At 34.4% G+C, this 18,909-nt stretch overlaps 1 non-coding gene across 1 annotated transcript; it reads right to left on the bottom strand.

Moving 5' to 3' along the window:
- Positions 1-6,308: 6,308 nt before the first annotated feature.
- LOC18099807 (uncharacterized) lies at positions 6,309-17,329 on the bottom strand (the record flags this gene model as incomplete). The annotated part of the gene is made up of 11 exons (XR_008059610.1): positions 6,309-6,711; positions 6,802-7,033; positions 12,373-12,419; positions 13,225-13,397; positions 13,493-13,570; positions 14,584-14,649; positions 14,983-15,055; positions 15,202-15,238; positions 15,346-15,418; positions 15,976-16,107; positions 16,573-17,329. It is a non-coding gene; the product is annotated as an uncharacterized LOC18099807 (transcript).
- Between the last annotated feature and the right edge of the window lie 1,580 nt (positions 17,330-18,909).

The raw sequence follows: 18,909 nt of genomic DNA, 5'->3' as shown, positions 1-18,909 counted from the left end.
CACTTCTCAAAGCCTGAAGGTTTGAGCTGGTGCATCTCCTTGTATGACAAGAAGCAAAGATCAAATCCTTCAAAAGAAGAATGTGATTAATTATGAGTACATGCGACATGATTAGGGCAAAGAATATATTGCTAAGCAAGCAACTATATATGGTCTTTTCATTCTGCAATATTGCCCCTCCCCTCTGGTCAAAGTCTTGCTCCTATCATTATAGGAAAATGACTTGTACATGAAATCTCTCATCATGGGCTACCCTCTTTAATGCCTAATTATGTTTATAGAGCCCATACAGAACTTGCTTTAACACACAGACATTTCTCTCTTTCACATCTGTTGTGTCTCTGTTTACCCTAACCTGTTTTCTCACTTTTGTGTTGCACAAACCAGTCATGTTATAGGGCCGCTCCATGATTTGCTAGATATGTGTCTATCTCCCTTCTATTTCTTTTTTTTTCTTCTTTTTTAAGGTTTAGGACGAAAATAGGATCAAATCTCCTTGGTGAAATTCAAGAGAGGAATAACAAGCTGTAGTTCTTCTGGGTGAGTAAAATTTCCCAAAGTCTCTTCTGTAATTTTTTTTTCTTTCTAAAATTTGCCTCCCTTTTTATTTTGTTAGATATCTTTTCAAAAGCATATTAAATATTAAAAAAAATATAATTCATTAGATCATGTGATCTTCAAATGGGATTCAAATTGTGAATCATAGGCTTCTTTTGTTTTATGAAAAATGATTTTTTGAAAACAACTTACTTAACTCTCTCATGTTTATTTACTATTAAAAAATTAAAATTGATTAATAAAAAATACTTTATAATCAAAGTAAAATTTAACTTGATTTTCAGAATTTTTTTTTATTTTGAACGAAATACACTTTCAAGAAGTTGCAAAAAAATCAAAAATATCATGTTATTTGTTGATTATATCAAATTTAATCCCCAATATTTTGATTGATGCATATTTTGTTTTGAATCATTTGATTTGATTTGATTTTAAATTTTATCATTTAGAATTTTATTTTATTTAATTTTTATATTAACTTTGATTTTTATTCTTTTGACTGTATTTGTTTGTCTCTTATACTTTTTTTAATTGAATTTTTTTTATCTATCATATTTGGTCCCTATTCTTTTTATTGCTATTTGTTTTATTTGGAATAATTAATAAAATTAGAATTTTTTTTTATTTCATCTTTCTTCAACCTTTTTATGTCATATTTGATCTTCATTCTTTTAATAAATTTTTTAAAAATAAATTAAAACGTTAATAAGTTAATTTCCACCTTATTTTTCATTGCATAACCAAACACTGAAAATTGTTTTTCACTTATTTTTTATGACACTGCCAAATGTAAAAAAATAATGAACTTTCCAAGAAACCACGGTTAATTTCATTGTTTTTTTTCTAAATTTTATCCTCAAATGTTTTTTACTGGTTAGTTAAGATGCTTTTGAACCAACCAAGTTAATTGGGTCACATCGAAAAAACTTCTACAATTTAATTTTAAACTTGAGTTAGACAAGAAGTTGGATCAAGAGATTTCAAGGTTAATTCACTATGTCAAGTTTAATAAAAATATAAAATAGTTCTTTACAACCTAAATATTTTTTTTTACGTTCAATTTTTTTAATGTAACCCACAACATAATACGAGTTGTAAACTAGTAATTATCTATTTCATTTCATATACTTTAAGGCCATGAAAATTAATTTTGCTGGTACTAGAAAAGAAATGTTAGCTCTTATATATAGACATTGACATGGTGGCGCATAGTATGAATCCTAAAAATTTATCAAGGGTTATGATGACCATTAGTGCCTAATTAAGTTAAAAAAATAAATTAAATAAGAATGAAAAGTTATTGTAGCTAAATAGACATTTCACTATTTATTATAATAATGAAATGATAAAATTGCTTTCGATATTAAAAAACCTTGAACTAGGCATTAATGGTAAGATAATTTTTTTACCATGATATAATTGTTTTTTAAAAATTATATGGGGATAGATTAATTTTTTTATTTTTTTATTACATAGTAAAATTACTAATTTAACCCTCAAGTAAAATAATATATTGCCTATTAATCAGGACCGTTTTGGTCTTCTATTTTTTTAAAATGATATAATAACTTTGATGCCCTTTATGATAAAATCAACATTACTCTCTTGCAATGGCTTTTTTTTGTCATTTTACATTGGTTTTATTGTAGATTTGAAGGTTATTCGAGGGTATGATTGTAATTTATCTATATTTAATATTATTAAACAAGACCTATCGGCGCATGTGGACAGCGCGTGCAGGGCTTTTCGGCCACTAAACGCCACCTTCAATGATGATGTTTGAAAGATATTGGTGCCCTCGATGCTATAGGGTGATGTGTGCCCCAAATGCGTCATAGGTTTGACACCAGTGACCATTTGTTTTTCTTCTTCTTTTCTCTCCTCCTTAAATTTAGCACTAACCCTTCCAAATTTTTGATCAGCCGCTTCAATTTTTTTTCCTTCACATTTGGTTCTTGTTTCTTTGATTGATATTTTTTAAATTTTGAATAAGCTATGAAATTACAAATGTTTTTCATTTTTTCCATATTATTTTTTTTAAAATTTAGATTTCGCACCTATTTTTTTATTACTATTTTTCTTTATTTTTAATAGGCTATAATATATATATATATATATATATATATATATATATATATATATATATATTTTAATTTTACCCCCTTTTAATTTTTTTATGTTTCAAATTTGATCCCCATTCTTTTGATTGCTATTTATTTTATGTGGAATCATTTTTTAGGGTTTGTTTTTAATATAATTTCATTATCCATGGTTTTTTTCCTATCAAATTTGATCCCTATTTTTTATACGGATATCTTTTTTTCATTGGCAAGTTTTTTTAAATTGATATTTTTTCATGATTTTATCCTTATAAATTAAATTGGTTGGGAATTAAGTTTCTTAATTGAACGCGGTCAAGAATTTCATGGGTTGCAAGTTTTAGAGATTATACTAGGAATAGGAGGTTTGCTTAGGTTGACTTGGGTTTCCCCCCCTTTTTTAAAGCTAATATTGACTTAGATTTTTCTCATTGCTACAGGGTTAGTCTTGGTTCATGACTAAAGTCACCAGTTTCAAAGGTTGACGCGAATTGATTTTCTTTTTAGTCCCTTTTCTAAATTAATTTATTTCAATTTTATTTTTAATATTTGATTTTTTGAAAATTGGTTCTCATACTTTTTTTTCTTCTTTTATATTGGGTTATATCAATCTTATGATCATGGTTGTGAGTTAACCTGAGTTGACTCATATTTTTTTTTCATTTCTTGTTTTTTTTCTCCCTTTAACATTGAGTTGTTCAATAATTAAGTTTCATGATTTTATTCAATTTTATTTTGAATGCGGTAACTCTGGTATCACAATTAGATCACAGATTTTGCATCTTAACTTGGATGGGCTCAAATCGAGTATTTTTTTTTATCTTTTTTAATTATAATTTCTTATGAATTTTCTTCTTTCAACATTTTATTTGCTAGAGATTGAGCTTCACCTTTTTCTCCTTTTATTTTTATTTTTGTGGAGTTATCATGTTCACATTTGATTTATTAAGAATTGGTTTTCAAATTTTTTTCTCGTGTTTTTTTTTCTATGAGACTATCTCAATTTTATTTCTATGGTCGCAAAATTTGCGAGTTAACCTGATTTAAATAAGTTTTTTTTTTTTAGTTTCATCTTTCAACATTGAGTCATTTCATAATTCAGGTAGGCATAGAATGAGTTTTTTTTTTACCTTTTTTTCTTTGTCATTTTTTTAATAGTTTATTTATTGTTGTTGTATTTTTTTAATTATATTATTAAAATTATCAACTGAACCAATGACCCAGGTCTCAATTTTTTTTTTCTTAGCATCTTTTTTTATGTTGAAATTTTTTTTGCCCGCCCTATGATGGAGCACGAGCCAGAAATTTAGTATATACTACATAATAAAGGGCTAATATTAAACAATTATCTTACCTTAAAAATTTAAATTATTAAATAAAATTAATATCACCAGGATGGAGCACTAGGAATTGTTTGGCTTTAATACAACCTGACATAACCGAGAAGCGAATGGGTAACGATGTGTGTTATAAGTCAAAACTCTCAAAGATCCATGAGATTTGTTACAAGACAAAATCTTAAAAGACCAAACAAACCTATAATTATAATGAGAGACCAAAATACTTAATTTTATTCATTTTCACCGCTGAAAATATAAGTTAAACAACCCTATTTATACTAGTTTTAGATCTAAACTCTAATACTTAATTGAGGAAAAATCCTAAGAAATAATTATGGAATTAATATAGGGATTTCTAAACTAGATATGAAAAATAAAAATAATATTTAATTTTTTAAAATCTCTCCTGATCATTTAATTAATAAAATTCTATTATCATATTAAAAAATATTTTAACTCAGAAACTTAAATAATAGGTAAAATTCTAAAATATAAGTTTTGTGAACTGCAAGATTGTCAACAACCAATTTTTTTAAGCTCATGAATTGACAACTAAAAAGTGAAAATCCCTGTATTAGTGGGTGTGACATTGATGTTTTGATCTAGGATAAATCAATTACGAACATTAAATACGTTATCAACATGTAAATATAGTTAATTACTTTACTAATATTTTGGTTCGCACTAATTATTACCTTCAATGTTTGTCCACCTAAAATGGCATCATGTTTAAGAGAGCGTGAGGTCACTAGCAGATCATATCAAAGATGGATTTCTTCCATTGATGACAATCATTAGTCATAATCTTATTGTAGGGCTAAATTTAACTTAGATTTAAGGTGGTCAACTTAATCATAATTAGTCAAGCTGTCTGAATAATCCTGTTCCTCTTCTAGGCCTCCTTTATTTATTTTTTTCTACGTAGTTTTTTATTTTTATTTTGCACAATCATATATTTCTTGAACCTCAAACATTTAGCAAGGAGATTGAGAATTATTAATTGTGCATAATCATATTGATTAAGGAATAATTCTATATCACCAGTTCGAGTCTCATAAATCTCAGAGCCACTAAAGGCTTATATAGTCGTTAATTTTATGACCCGTGGAATTAGTTGAGGTGCGCGCAAGCTAGCACAAACATCCATGTTAATAAAAAAAAATAATTCTAGATCATTTTTAAAGATTAATGCTTAATTGAAGTTTTCACAAAATTCAGAAGATGTTTGATCTCATCCATCTACATGCAACAACAAAATTATAATATTATAGAGATAAAAAAAGTTATATTCATTCCAAAATATCTTTGTTCATTATTAAATTTCCATGCTAATCTTTATAAAAAAGAAAGATTTTCCTGGTGTTAATTATAGTTGACATGCTTACTAAAATCTCTATGCTCACTTTAACTAGAAAGAAAGAGAGAGAGGGAAAATAAAAAGATAAATTTTTTTCTCATCATGAAACCAAATAATCATTGAATAAAAAAAAGGAAAAAGTTGTAGAAATAATTTTTTTTCTCATCATCAGACCAAATAATCTCGTGGAACAGTTAGTTTAGAGAGTTGTCGGAGAGATAAACATCTCACAATTAGTTCTTGATTGTTTGACGAGTATTTAATTTAGATGTCCGATTTTACGGGAAGATTGTGATTAATGAATTCCATCGAAAGCCCTGATTTGAGGAAATCCGAGTATTTCCCGATCAATAAGCGTCTAATTGGATATGGATTAACAATCTTTAAACGATTAATTTACGAGGAATTCGCGATGAATTTAAGAAGAAAATCGCTATTGACTGGCGAGGAATCAACGAGCATGCGCAAATGGAAATCCTGCAGAAACCCCGAGTAGTTTACGAGGAAATCACGAGTATTTAACGATTAATTTGCGAGGAATTGACGACCCGAGTAATTGGCGAGGAAGTGGCGACCTTTTCCCGATGAATAGGCGAGGAATTAGTCACAATCCAACGATTAATCGGCACTTGGATTCTGATTATTTCGCGTCTTTGACGATTAACATTGTATTGGCGATTATTTAACGACTTTTGGAGAAAGCTATTTTTCTCAATATTTGCCCTTCAACTCACGAGCTCCACCAAGTACATGGCGATGATTTCTCAGTTTATTACAGATTTCTTTCCCAATTAATCGCCGACCAGATTTTCCGTTCATGACCTATCGTTTATGGGAGGAATTGCCGATTATTCTATGCTTTAATATTATTTATTGGCGATTAACAGCGAGGAATTTGTTTCAATTATTTTTCTCAAGAATTCTTACTCATACTTTTTTTTTTAAAGCCAAATCTATGGAAAATAACATTAAATATCCATAGATTATGATTAACGTTTTGCTGGCTGCTATCTCTTCCTAGCCAAGCATATATCAACACCAGACATTTTGATTTCTTGACACCGTACGATTCCGGCTGCTCCTCCGGAGCACAGCCATCTCTCACTACCTATGTTCATACTCCATCAAACTCTATGCATTGCAACAATTTTTGGTGGGATACTTTCAATTACATTCCCAGCTCCATCCTTTCCTCTTCCTTTCTGTTTGTCATCTTGCTCGATACATGTCAATGCCAGATCTTCTCCTTCCTGTTTCTTACCCCCACTTTTAGATTTTGGTTTCTTTTTGCTTTTTGAAGCTGTCAATGTTTCATCTGATCCATCATACATACCTGGATCATCACCATAGCACAGAGCTGCAACAAGTTTGACAAACTTGATGATCAAAAGAGAGAAGAAAAGCAAAGCTAAGAAGAAGAATATAGGGGTGAAAATTTTGCAGTTACCTAACGGTTGATCATCTGAAGTTGGGATTTTTGCGGCCTTATTTGACACAGACAAGGGCTGCTTGGATTTTGGATTGTTCCCAACATCGTTAACTAGCCTCTTCAAAGGTAAAGGACCATCTGGTAATGGAGTGCCAACTACAATAGCTGATTCATCCTCACTCAAGGACCCACAAGCAAAATGTGGGGCCCTATGTTTCGATGGATCTTTCTCCACTACTTTGGTTGTGAGCTGATTATGAAAGCAACACTATATAAGCTTTAGCAAATGCTCTGAAGCAGGCTAGACGTACAGATGTGGGCATCCACATATATAATTATTCAAACTCTACCATGAATTGTTTGGTAAAAGAGTAGCATCAAAGTATCAGACAAAGACTTTAGTTGTCTCAATTATTCATGCAAAGATCTATCAAGAGCGTGTTTGGATGCCAATCCTTCACGTCACTCGTGTAAGTAATTCAAACAAAATTTTGCAAACATGCTCAAGACATGTAAAACAGGTATGCTACTAAATAATTCTTGTTCACACCAATGAGCCAGACTCCTGCCAAATTAAATTCATGATGCAATGTGGTTCTGTTAAGAAAGAATCAATAAAATCTCATGTTTACGTAATGTATTAGGAAACATATGCTGTCAAAGATATGTATTCCTATTGTAACTCTTATTCCAGAATTAGCACAATATAGGAAAATAATCTTGTATATAATGTAGCTGTGACAGACTCAATTAATAAGCAACAGGGTTGGCAATCCCTTTTTTTCTCTGAAATTCACATGGTATCAGAGCTCGGTTTACCCTAGCTCTCCTTCTCCTTCTCTTTCTCTGCCTCTGCCTCAAACTCCTGCTTCAATATTTTTTGCCGATTGTTCACTACCATGGAACGTGAGCAATTTTCTAAAGAAGGCAGGAATAATGCCTTTGATCCTTTTTTTCTATACCATTCCGATCATCCGGGATTGGTGCTTGTTTCCAAACCACTCAATGATGATAACTACTCTACTTGGTGCAGATCAATGACAATCTCTTTAAATGCTAAAAATAAATTGGGATTTATAGATGGGACAGTACAAATACCATCAGCCACCAACCAACCGGATGATCATGCTTTATGGAAAAGATGCAATGACATGATTTTATCATGGATTCTCAACTCAATTACACCAGAACTTGCCGACAGTGTTATATATTCGACTACAGCACAAGAAGTTTGGGAGGATCTTCGAGATCGTTTTTCTCAAAGTAACGCTCCTCGTATTTTTCAGATTGAGAGAGACATAGCTTGTGTTTCTCAAGCTCAGATGACAGTTGCGGCATATTATACAAAGCTGAAAGGATTGTGGGATGAATTGGGATCTTATAACGGAACTGTTTGCTCTTGTGGAGCAGATCATAAGCGACGACAATTGATGCAATTTCTCATGGGATTAAATGAATCTTACAAGGCAATTCGGGGGCAGATTCTACTGTTGAATCCTTTACCTGATGTTCGTCAGGCTTATGCTTCCATTGTTCAAGAAGAAAAGCAACGCAGCTTAGGTGATACACATGATGCAACAGAAACCGCAGCCATGGTGGTTCAACGAAATGCACCCACAACTCTGGCTTTTCGATCAGGTCAAGGGGTTTCCTCCCGCTCCAATTCTTTTAATCGTAAGCCACTGCACTGCATATACTGTGACAGTGATCATCATGTGCGAGATACATGTTGGAAATTACATGGATATCCACCAGGTCACCCAAAGCACAAAGCCAGCAGATTCAACAAGTCTGGAAGTCGTCAACATTACAACAAACCTGCACAACCTTCAGCTAATTACATCAAGGAAGGTCCCACGATGGAAGAGAAGCATTCAGTGATGAATGGACTCTCTGATTTACAGTTCCAGCAAATATTGTCTATCATGAACAATACCGGAAATGCTCAAACCACTGTTCCTCAAGCCAATGCTGCGGTCACCACTCCAGGTTTGTTACAAACACCAGTTATTATGCCAAGTCGATTGATTCTCGACAGTGGTGCCACTGACCATATCACTTCTTCTCCGAATCTGCTTGTCGATAGTCGGCAGAACACTATTTTGCCACCAGTTATTATGCCGAGTGGAGAACAGGCTCCAATTACGTCTACTGGGACTTTACATTTGAATTCTGTTATTTCTCTAAAAAATGTGCTTGGTGTGCCATCTTTTAAGGTGGATTTGATGTCTATAAGTCGAATTACAAGAGGACTTAATTGTTCAGTAACCTTTTTTCCCTATTGGTGTGTTTTACAGGACTTGGCGACGAAGACGGCGATTGGTTTGGGTAAACAACGAGGCGGACTTTATTACTTGGTTGCATTAGCATCAACACCACCAACACCAAAATACCAACCCTCCGCATCTGCTGCCATTGCTACCCAATCATCCCGTTCTCATGTCATCTCCTCCACTGATTTGTGGCATCGCCGATTATGGCATTTATCTTCCTCTAGATTACATTTTATGGCAAAAACTTTACTCAATTTTCCTTTTAAATTTCAAGACGCTTGTGATATTTGTGCACTTTCAAAACAATGTCGTCTTCCTTTTTCTGCTAGTTCAATTTCCTCTATTCGACCATTTGAATTAATTCATTGCGATATTTGGGGGCCTTATAAAATTCCTTCTCTTTTTGGTGCTAAATATTTTTTGACAATTGTGGATGATTACTCTCGATTTACATGGGTATTTTTTATGCATCACAAACATGAAACACAAAATTTACTCATCAATTTCTTTTCCTTCGTCAAAACTCAATTTAATGCATCCATCGCAAATATTCGTGTTGATAATGGGGGGGAATTTTTTTCTATGCAGAATTTTTTCCGCCAACATGGCACAACTTATCAACACTCTTGCGTTTATACGCCCCAACAAAATGGGGTCGTCGAGCGTAAACATCGTCATATCCTTGAGTCTGCACGTGCTCTTCGTTTTCAAGCTCACCTCCCCTTGCATTTTTGGGCAGAATGTGTTCTTACTGCTATCCATTTAATCAATCGTTTGCCCACACCACTTCTTTCCCATAAAACCCCTTTTGAAAAACTTTACAACAAGGTTCCAAATTACTCCCATCTCAAAGTTTTCGGTTGCCTTGCATATGCTACTGAAGTGCACGCTACACATAAATTTGCTCCTCGAGCTGCACGTTGTGTTTTTCTCGGGTACCCAGTCGGCCAAAAAGCTTATAAACTCTACAACCTTACCACCCATAAATTTCTCACCAGCCGTGACATTGTCTTTCATGAACACATTTTTCCCTATCAATTACCCTCTACCGTTCCTGCACCTCTCATACCATCAACTGAATCCACAACTGCCACACCAGTCATTCCCCTTTCCATCTCCGATCTTCCTTCAGCAGACTTCCCAGTCCCCTCTTCAGCGTCTTCCACTCCAGTCCCTTCGTCATCTCCCTCCAATGTGCCCCTGTCACCACCTATCCTTCATGTGCAGCCTCTGCGTCGTTCCCAGCGGCATCACAGCCCTCCCCATGCTCCGCGTGATTATGTTTGCAACCAAGTAACGTCTCCCAAACCAACGCTGCCTTCATCGTCCAGTCCCACCACAGGTACAAGGTATCCTCTTTGTAATTTCCTTTCTTATCACCGCTACTCACCACAGCACAGGTCCTTTGTTGCCACCATTAGTCAGGACATTGAGCCTCGCTCATACACTGAAGCTGCCTCCCTTCCACAATGGCATAATGCCATGCAATCTGAGCTCGCAGCATTGGAAGCTAACCAGACTTGGTCCCTCACATCTCTCCCTCCTGACAAGACTGCCATTGGATGTCGCTGGATATACAAAATCAAACGCCATTCAGATGGCACCATTGAGCGTCATAAAGCTCGGTTAGTGGCCAAGGGTTACACCCAACTGGAAGGTATTGATTTCCATGACACATTCTCTCCTACTGCCAAAATGATTACCGTCCGCTGTTTATTGGCTTTAGCAGCAGCACAGAATTGGTCCCTCCATCAGCTAGATGTACACAATGCTTTCCTTCATGGTGATCTTCATGAAGAAATTTATATGTGTCCACCTCCTGGTCTTCAGCGACAGGGGGAGAACTTGGTATATCGCCTCAACAAGTCGTTGTATGGATTAAAGCAAGCGTCTCACCAATGGTTTGCCAAATTCTCTGCAGCTATTCAAGTTGCCGGATATGTTCAGTCTAAAGCAGATTATTCATTGTTCACATGTCGCAATGGTAAATCTTTTACCGCATTATTGATATATGTTGACGACATTCTCATCACAGGTAATGACCTTAAGGCTATATCCAATCTCAAAAACTTTTTGCACAGTCGTTTTCGCATTAAGGATTTGGGTGATTTGAAGTATTTTCTGGGCATTGAGGTCTCTCGATCAAAAAAAGGTATTTCTATCTCACAACGGAAATACGCTTTGGAAATTCTGAAGGATAGTGGGGTTTTGGGTGCTAAACCCGTGAATTTTCCTATGGAACAAAACACAAAACTCTCTGATGCAGGTGACTTGCTTAAAGATCCATCTCAGTATAGAAGACTTGTGGGCCGCCTAATCTACTTGACTATTACACGACCGGATATCATGTATTTTGTACATGTGCTAAGTCGGTTTATGCATGCCCCACGCAAACCGCACATGGAGGCTGCCTTGCGTGTGTTGCGTTACCTAAAAGGTGCTCCAGGTCAGGGTTTGTTTTTCTCTTCTCAAAATGGTATGTATCTGCGAGCTTTTTGTGATTCAGATTGGGCTGGTTGCCCAATGACTCGGAGATCAACTACAGGTTATTGTGTTTTTTTGGGTTCTTCGCTTGTTTCTTGGCGGACGAAAAGACAGAAAACAATGTCACTCTCCTCAGCAGAAGCCGAATACAGAGCTATGACAGGTACATGCTGTGAGTTATCTTGGTTACGATCATTGTTGAAAGACCTACAGATATTGCACCCGAAACCAGCATTACTACACTGCGATAACAAAGCAGCTTTACACATAGCAGCTAATCCAATTTTCCATGAGAGAACCAGACATATAGAAATGGATTGTCACTTCATTCGGGACAAAATACAGGATGGTTCGATCACGACTGAATTTGTTACTTCAGCAGAACAGCTTGCAGATGTCTTCACTAAACCATTGGGAAAAGAGAGCTTCTCCACCATGATTCGCAAGTTGGGAGTTCTTGACATCCACTCTCCAACTTGAGGGGGAGTGTTAAGAAAGAATCAATAAAATCTCATGTTTACGTAATGTATTAGGAAACATATGCTGTCAAAGATATGTATTCCTATTGTAACTCTTATTCCAGAATTAGCTTAGCACAATATAGGAAAATAATCTTGTATATAATGTAGCTGTGACAGACTCAATTAATAAGCAACAGGGTTGGCAATCCCTTTTTTTCTCTGAAATTCACAGGTTCCCCCCTCTTAGCACCCAGCATTAACAAGTGCAAGAGAACAGGCCCATGCATGACACACAGACTAGGATGTCACATGGATGTTATGTAGGAGTGTAGGGGAAATAAATCATATGTAAAATGGGAAGTCTGCTATACCTGGAAGCGGCAAACAGTACCATCTGCACTACAATATGCAACCATGCCTGTCAATTAAAAAAAAAAATGGAATTATGAAAAGGTTGATACAGCTAGGACAGCAAATAATAAGAAGCATTTTCGATTGATCCGACTGTAGTTATATGCAATAGAAGACAGATTGTAAATTCCACCAAAGAAATACCCAAGTTACTATGTATCACTACAAAAAAAGTTTTCAAGAAAAGTGGAGGACATTGAAGTGAGACCCTGTTTCTCCAGAAGAGCTGGCCTGACTGGAGGATGAAGCCGGCCCATTTGCAAAACTCGAAGTTTGTTCCATTGGTTCAAAATTTTTCTCAAATCAACAGCTCGCCAAATCATCTGCATTCATTTGGACACCTCATAGTCTTAATGGGTATTATTAGTCAGCTGGCATACGGGATCACTTTCTTCTCCAACTAGATTTATTTGCTACAAACAACAGAAATAGAACGGTAGACTGGATCAAATAATCCCGGAGGAGCCATTTTGAAGTTTGATACTTGAGAGGGACTTATTTATGCATTAACCATAAATTAATTCCATTGATGTAGGCGTGTTGGGTTGCTAAACAACAAGACCAATCAAAATATTGATAAAGACAGTAGTTTTGTAGAAGAGAGGATCCTAATCTAAAAGAGTAGAACCCAGGATGCAACAATCAAATAACCTTGCATAGGCAACATCAGTCACAAATGCTGTAAGAAGATGATAAAAACCTGAGGGAAGAAAATGCAGTATACCACCTATCGTTTTGTCCCCCAATTTTGATTAAGCGATTAATGAAATTGCATCATTTCAATACTAAAGCAAATGACAACACAAGAGTACCTGTAAGCCTTGACACTTGAATGCTCCAGATAGCAAAGGAAGAACAATTAAAAACGTGCATCCCTAGTTGTTTTGGTCCAACAGAAGGTTGTCCATTGACAGCAGCATCATACGCAGCCTTTGCCAAGCTGAGGAGTCTCATTGTTCCATCATCTAAGGATAAAATTATACATCTGAAAATGTAAACAATTAAAGGCTCGATACAAGTGAATAAACTTATTGATAAAATCCCCAACCTGTGATTTATTCAATAAAAATAATGCAACACCTTGGATCTGGCAGCCAATCCAGGCTATATATGAGTTTTGGCGCTGGATGAAGGTCCCACAAAGGTCGGAATGAATCACTGCAATTGTTCAGAAGCTTAGTTATACAGCAACTATATTTAAAAAAAAAAATACAAATGGAATTGATTTCCTCATTCCATAATTGAAGTAAAATAGGGATTGAGAACTTCCTCCTGCTCTGAAAACACAACAATGTTACATGATACATACAGCCAACATATGCAAAAGTATTCCACATGGAAAACTGATGAAGTAAATTCAACTCTCAGGTGTCTTTTTCTACCACCTATAAAAGAGTTCCTGGCCATTAATGTTGAGATGAGATGCCAGACAAAAGGGAAATGTTTATTTATATGAAAGAGGAGCATGACGCATGAGGCACCCTGATCAGTTTTTCTTAATCCTAGAGGACAAATGGATATTAGAGAATGGCCTCTCAAAAAAATACAACCACAAATAAAGATGACAAGTATGATAAGGGCATATGATGATGCTCAACTCTAAATCCCAATATCAAAATGATGCAAAATTCATGGAAATATATCACTCTGACTGCAAAATGCATATCAATGTTTTGTTTATAGGAGTTTTTTATGCTGTGATTATACCAGTGATAACTCCAGACACATAGGAACCAGAGACTATAGTCACAAAATATTAGAACAAGCTCATAAAAAAAAACTATGCTCCACCTCTTCAGAGGCTTGTTACTCTATAAACATTTATCACAAAAGTTCATGAAAATTTGGTGCAAGCATTAAGGAAAATGGTCTCCAAGTTTTTTGAACATGAAGCCATGTTATGCTCTCAGTCCAGTCCCCCAAAGCTTACAGCACATAGTGGTACTGGTGTGCCTTATAGTCTGTCTACTCCAGGGCAAGGATAAAAGGCAGTCATGGTAGTTCTATTAAACATTCAAATCATATTCTTGAAAGTTCCATACAAAATTACATACCCATAAGTTCATCTGAAGCAAACTGAGCAATTAAGAATTTGTATATAAAATGGAACATGCAAACAGTGATATCAAAATAATGCCAAGTAATTGTGATAACAAATAAATCATACTCACCGCATGTCCCAAAACTTCAGGCACCAATGTCTGGCAGTGAGGATAAGATTTGGACTCCCTTGGTCACTGGAAAAAAGTTTGAAGGCAGCATATTTTATATCTTAATTATAAGCAAAAGAAATGAAAACTTTGGCCAGTACAATTTCTTTGAAATAAACATCTTAAAAGTTTCCATGCATCCCTTTACAGTTAAAATAGCATTATACACAAGATAAAATTTCTGGATGATTATTGACAACACAGAAATTTTAAAGGCAAGGGACATGCCATTGCCAAAGTAGCAGGATTATATATCTTCAGATCTAATAAAAAAAAATTGAAAATTTGCATCAAAATATCAGAGATAAATCAAACATACAGCTAGAAAAGTAACAGACTGAGACATCTGACATCACTAACCTTTCAGATGGGACCCATGTGATTGCTCTAATAGTAACTGTATCTGCGCTGAAACAAAGCAAAGGCCTTGTATCTGTAGATTAACAAAGGGAAAAAAATGGAATGATCAATCAATTTAGATCAGAACTCCAACCAAATTTAACATGACATAAACTGTATCCACACAATTCACACAGAAAGAACTAAAACATGAAAGTCATTAGACTCATTAGTTATTACCAGATGCACCACTTGCAGAGAATTTCCACAAAGCAACCTGAAAATGAGGTGATGAAAGGCAACAACTCGATTAGACTTTATCCCAAACCATGGCAGACAATTAAATTAATAACAGCATAAACAACAAGATGATTGATATATTACAGTTCCATCATGGCATCCAGCAAGTAAGTAATCATGATGGTGTGAAGTTGACCACTCTACTGCCAAAGGGATGGTGTATAGGAATTTGAAAAAAAGAAATTAGAAACAAAATAATAATAAAGCGCACAGCAAAAAATATGATCAATGAGCAAAAGGCTCTATAATTAATGACAACTCTTCAACAATCTGAGTTAGGTGAATTTGGAATTCAATGATGAAAGATCTTCATCAATCGTTCTATTCAACTATACACATCACTTCAAAATCCACAAAAGCCCGAATGTCAAATTCCTTTATGTGACATATACGGACAAGGATGAAAAATACTTTAGTGGCAGTCCTTTCATTCGTTCTATTATTGTTTTTCCTCCTTTAGAAAAATGAATTTACTTTTCTCCACTCATACAAACACGGTACAAGGGTACACTTGGGTTCCACCATATACTGCAAACCAAATCATACCATGTGAAAGTGAACTCTCCAGGTCAGAATTTCTACGAAAAGGGGTTTCTAAGCTACATATCAGATAGCCCTGTTAAAACGAAAACCTAAGTGTATTCTACAATCTCCTTAAATTCCAGTAGTACTTCATATAAATATAAAGAGCATAGAAGATATCAACAATGTTACCTCTGTATACCTCCACACTTCAGAGTTGAACATCTGAATACTGGCTTTAGCTTGACAAAGCGAGGATCTGTGCCTTCTCCATTAGAAGAAGAATAAACAGATTTCATAGCATGGGGGAGAGGAAAATCCCATCTGCATTTGACAGGGGGAATTGTCAACAGTATCACATTGATAATTAATTTATGCCTAAAATTAAAAGCAACACCTAGAATTTAGGAGACTTATAGTAAGAGTTACATTATGGGCATGCTGAGGGGCAAAAGAAAAAAAAAAAGGAATAATGGGCAAATGAAATTATATGTTTCCTAACCACTTCTCATCCCCAAACCCCCACCTATCCCTCCACGCTCAAATGACAACACTATGTTTGCATTTCTTCAATTTGCAACATTCCAAGTGTAAAAGTCTCCTTACAGTTATCCAAGAAATCATCAGCATTTATGTTTTTCAGTCTATAACTCAACATGATTAGATATGATCAATTCCTTCTATTAATCATATCTGAAAATGCTAGAACTATTGGTCATTATAGAAACGTCAATCCTTCCTTACAATGAATATTATCTTACACTAATCCACGTGAAGAAGATGACTTACACTTCCAAAGATCCATTTCCTAGCAAGACAGCAAGATAGCCCATGCGATGCTGGAATGGGGTGCATTACAAGGTCGCCATTTGACATCCCATGCAACTTTTTCATTGTGAGCAAGGCATAATACAACTCTTGCCGAATCAGCATCCTTTGGAATGGAAGAAGTGGAGTTGATATCCAAAGAAACATTATCAGAACCATAAGCTAGCATTGCAGTGTTGAGTCCAGAATTCTCATGTGTTTGGTAGTTTACAGTTGAAGTGGAGTTGATATCCAAAGAAACATTATCATCTTCATTATGAGTCAATAACAGTGGACAAGCAACACCATCATAATTACTTCCCTTCCTTGCCTTACTTTTCAATCTTCTACTTTGTGCAGTAGTTCTAAGATTTGAATTACAATCAGATAGCTTTTTGGTGAAATTTTTTTGTTCTTTCACCTTGCGTTTTTGTTTGGCCTCATCTAGGATGTTTTGAGAAATACCTTCTATAGCAAGAAGTCCAGGTGAATCTTGTGGGTATTCAATAGCGAGAGCTTGGACATATTGGTTGCTGCTATCCAAATTATCAAGAGTATCATTTGTTGGGTTCTTTCTAGGTTGTCCTCTTGGCCTCTTAACCTGAGCTAAATTCTCAGAGAGGCAGCGATTGTATATACCTTGGCTTAGGAGTCCTTGTAGATTTGGACCCAAGAAGAGCAACTTGAGCTGATATCTTTTAGCACCAAAGAATCCAATTTGAGCTTTTCTTCGTCCGTTTTAATCTGCGTCTACGTTCTTGAGTTTCTCCAGGAAAAAACTTCTTCAAAACGTTGGTATCTTCTGCTCTCTCCCCTGGTCCCGTCGGTTACAGCCCCCTTGATGGTTTGGCGAGTTTCTGTTGCAGAGACGATGTATGAAGGGGTTGAGGTTGGTGGTGGTGCGTGGAAGGACTGACGGGGGCTGTGTTGGTGGATTGGCTGGCTCTTCTTATGCAGCGTCTGATTTTGTTAAAGTCTTGTTTGATTGCTTAAGGTCTTATAGCAGTGAATATTGATGGGAAAAAAATAGGAGAGACAGAGAGAGTGGCTGCTGCAGTGACGGTGGCCTTCTGTTTTCGGGTTTTTGGTGAGAACCGGCTGTCAGAGTTCGCAAGTGTCGGGGGGGTTTTTTTCCCCGGCCAGGCCAGAGAGTGGTAAATTATAGTTCAGTCCCTGTTCTCTTAAGAAACTAACTGTTCAGTCCTCTCAATTTCTTAAAAGCTATAAAGTAGTTTCTTGACCGTTAATTCATTGGCAAACCTATAAGATTCGAAGAGACGCCAATCACCTTATTTGCACAATCCATATTTACCAATAACAAATATACAGTCTTTTATAAATTAATTTCTAAAGGAAGTGAAGGTTTTGGTGTTATATATTTGTTTTTATATATTATAATTTTCTTAATTGAAAAACAAAAAGATGTTATTTATGTTTAATAAAATAAATTAATAGATAAATTGAAAAATAGTTTTTAATGTTAATTAAATATTAAATTGAAAATCTAACATTCTTAATAAAATATAGATGTACGGTCTAAATATCTAATCTTGTTTTTCTTTTTATTTTATACATTTTTTGAAATTACAATGATCTCTTAAAGCATTATAAAATTAAAAAAAAAACAATTACAAAGATTAATTAAAACTAAACATTAAAAAAAGAAAGATAAGAGAGGTTACATTAATTAAAAAGTAATAATAAATAGGAGACAATGTATTGAGTTTTTCTTTTTTAAATGAACTAGACAACTTAGTTACAAATTAGTTTATCATATTCGATAATTGAAAAATCAATATTAGAGTTTTAGAACCTCAAAAATTAATTTTTAAATTTTTTTGCATCTCAAGACATTCTAGAAACCCTAATAAATTCATTTCAACCCCAAAATATCTAATTTCTCTAAAAATAAAAAAATATTGAACCCAATTGAGTTCATGACTTAAATTATAAGTTTGATGAGTTAAGCCACGTCATCCAGACTGATTTTTTTTCTAATATTTCTTTTTTTTAATTAATATATTTTTTAATGTTTTTTTAAATAATATTTAAGTTTATGTTTCAATTAATATCCCTCATTGTGAATTTTTTTTCTTAACCTATTTTGGATAAAGATTTTTTTAATAGTATTGTGTGTATTTAATTTTTGAAAAGATTATTTTGATTCATTTATAATTTTTTAATTTAGATGAGCTTTATTTTTTAAAATAAAATAATTTTATTTTTAAATAATATTTATAATATGTGTAGCATTGCATAATATTTTTTTTTATTCAATCAATTTAACATGTGTGTCTATTTTTATTATTGTTTAATTGA

Source organism: Populus trichocarpa, chromosome 6 (genome assembly GCF_000002775.5).
Source record: "Populus trichocarpa isolate Nisqually-1 chromosome 6, P.trichocarpa_v4.1, whole genome shotgun sequence".
NCBI classification, from domain to species: domain Eukaryota; kingdom Viridiplantae; phylum Streptophyta; class Magnoliopsida; order Malpighiales; family Salicaceae; genus Populus; species Populus trichocarpa.
This window is presented reverse-complemented; position numbering and strand designations above follow the sequence as displayed.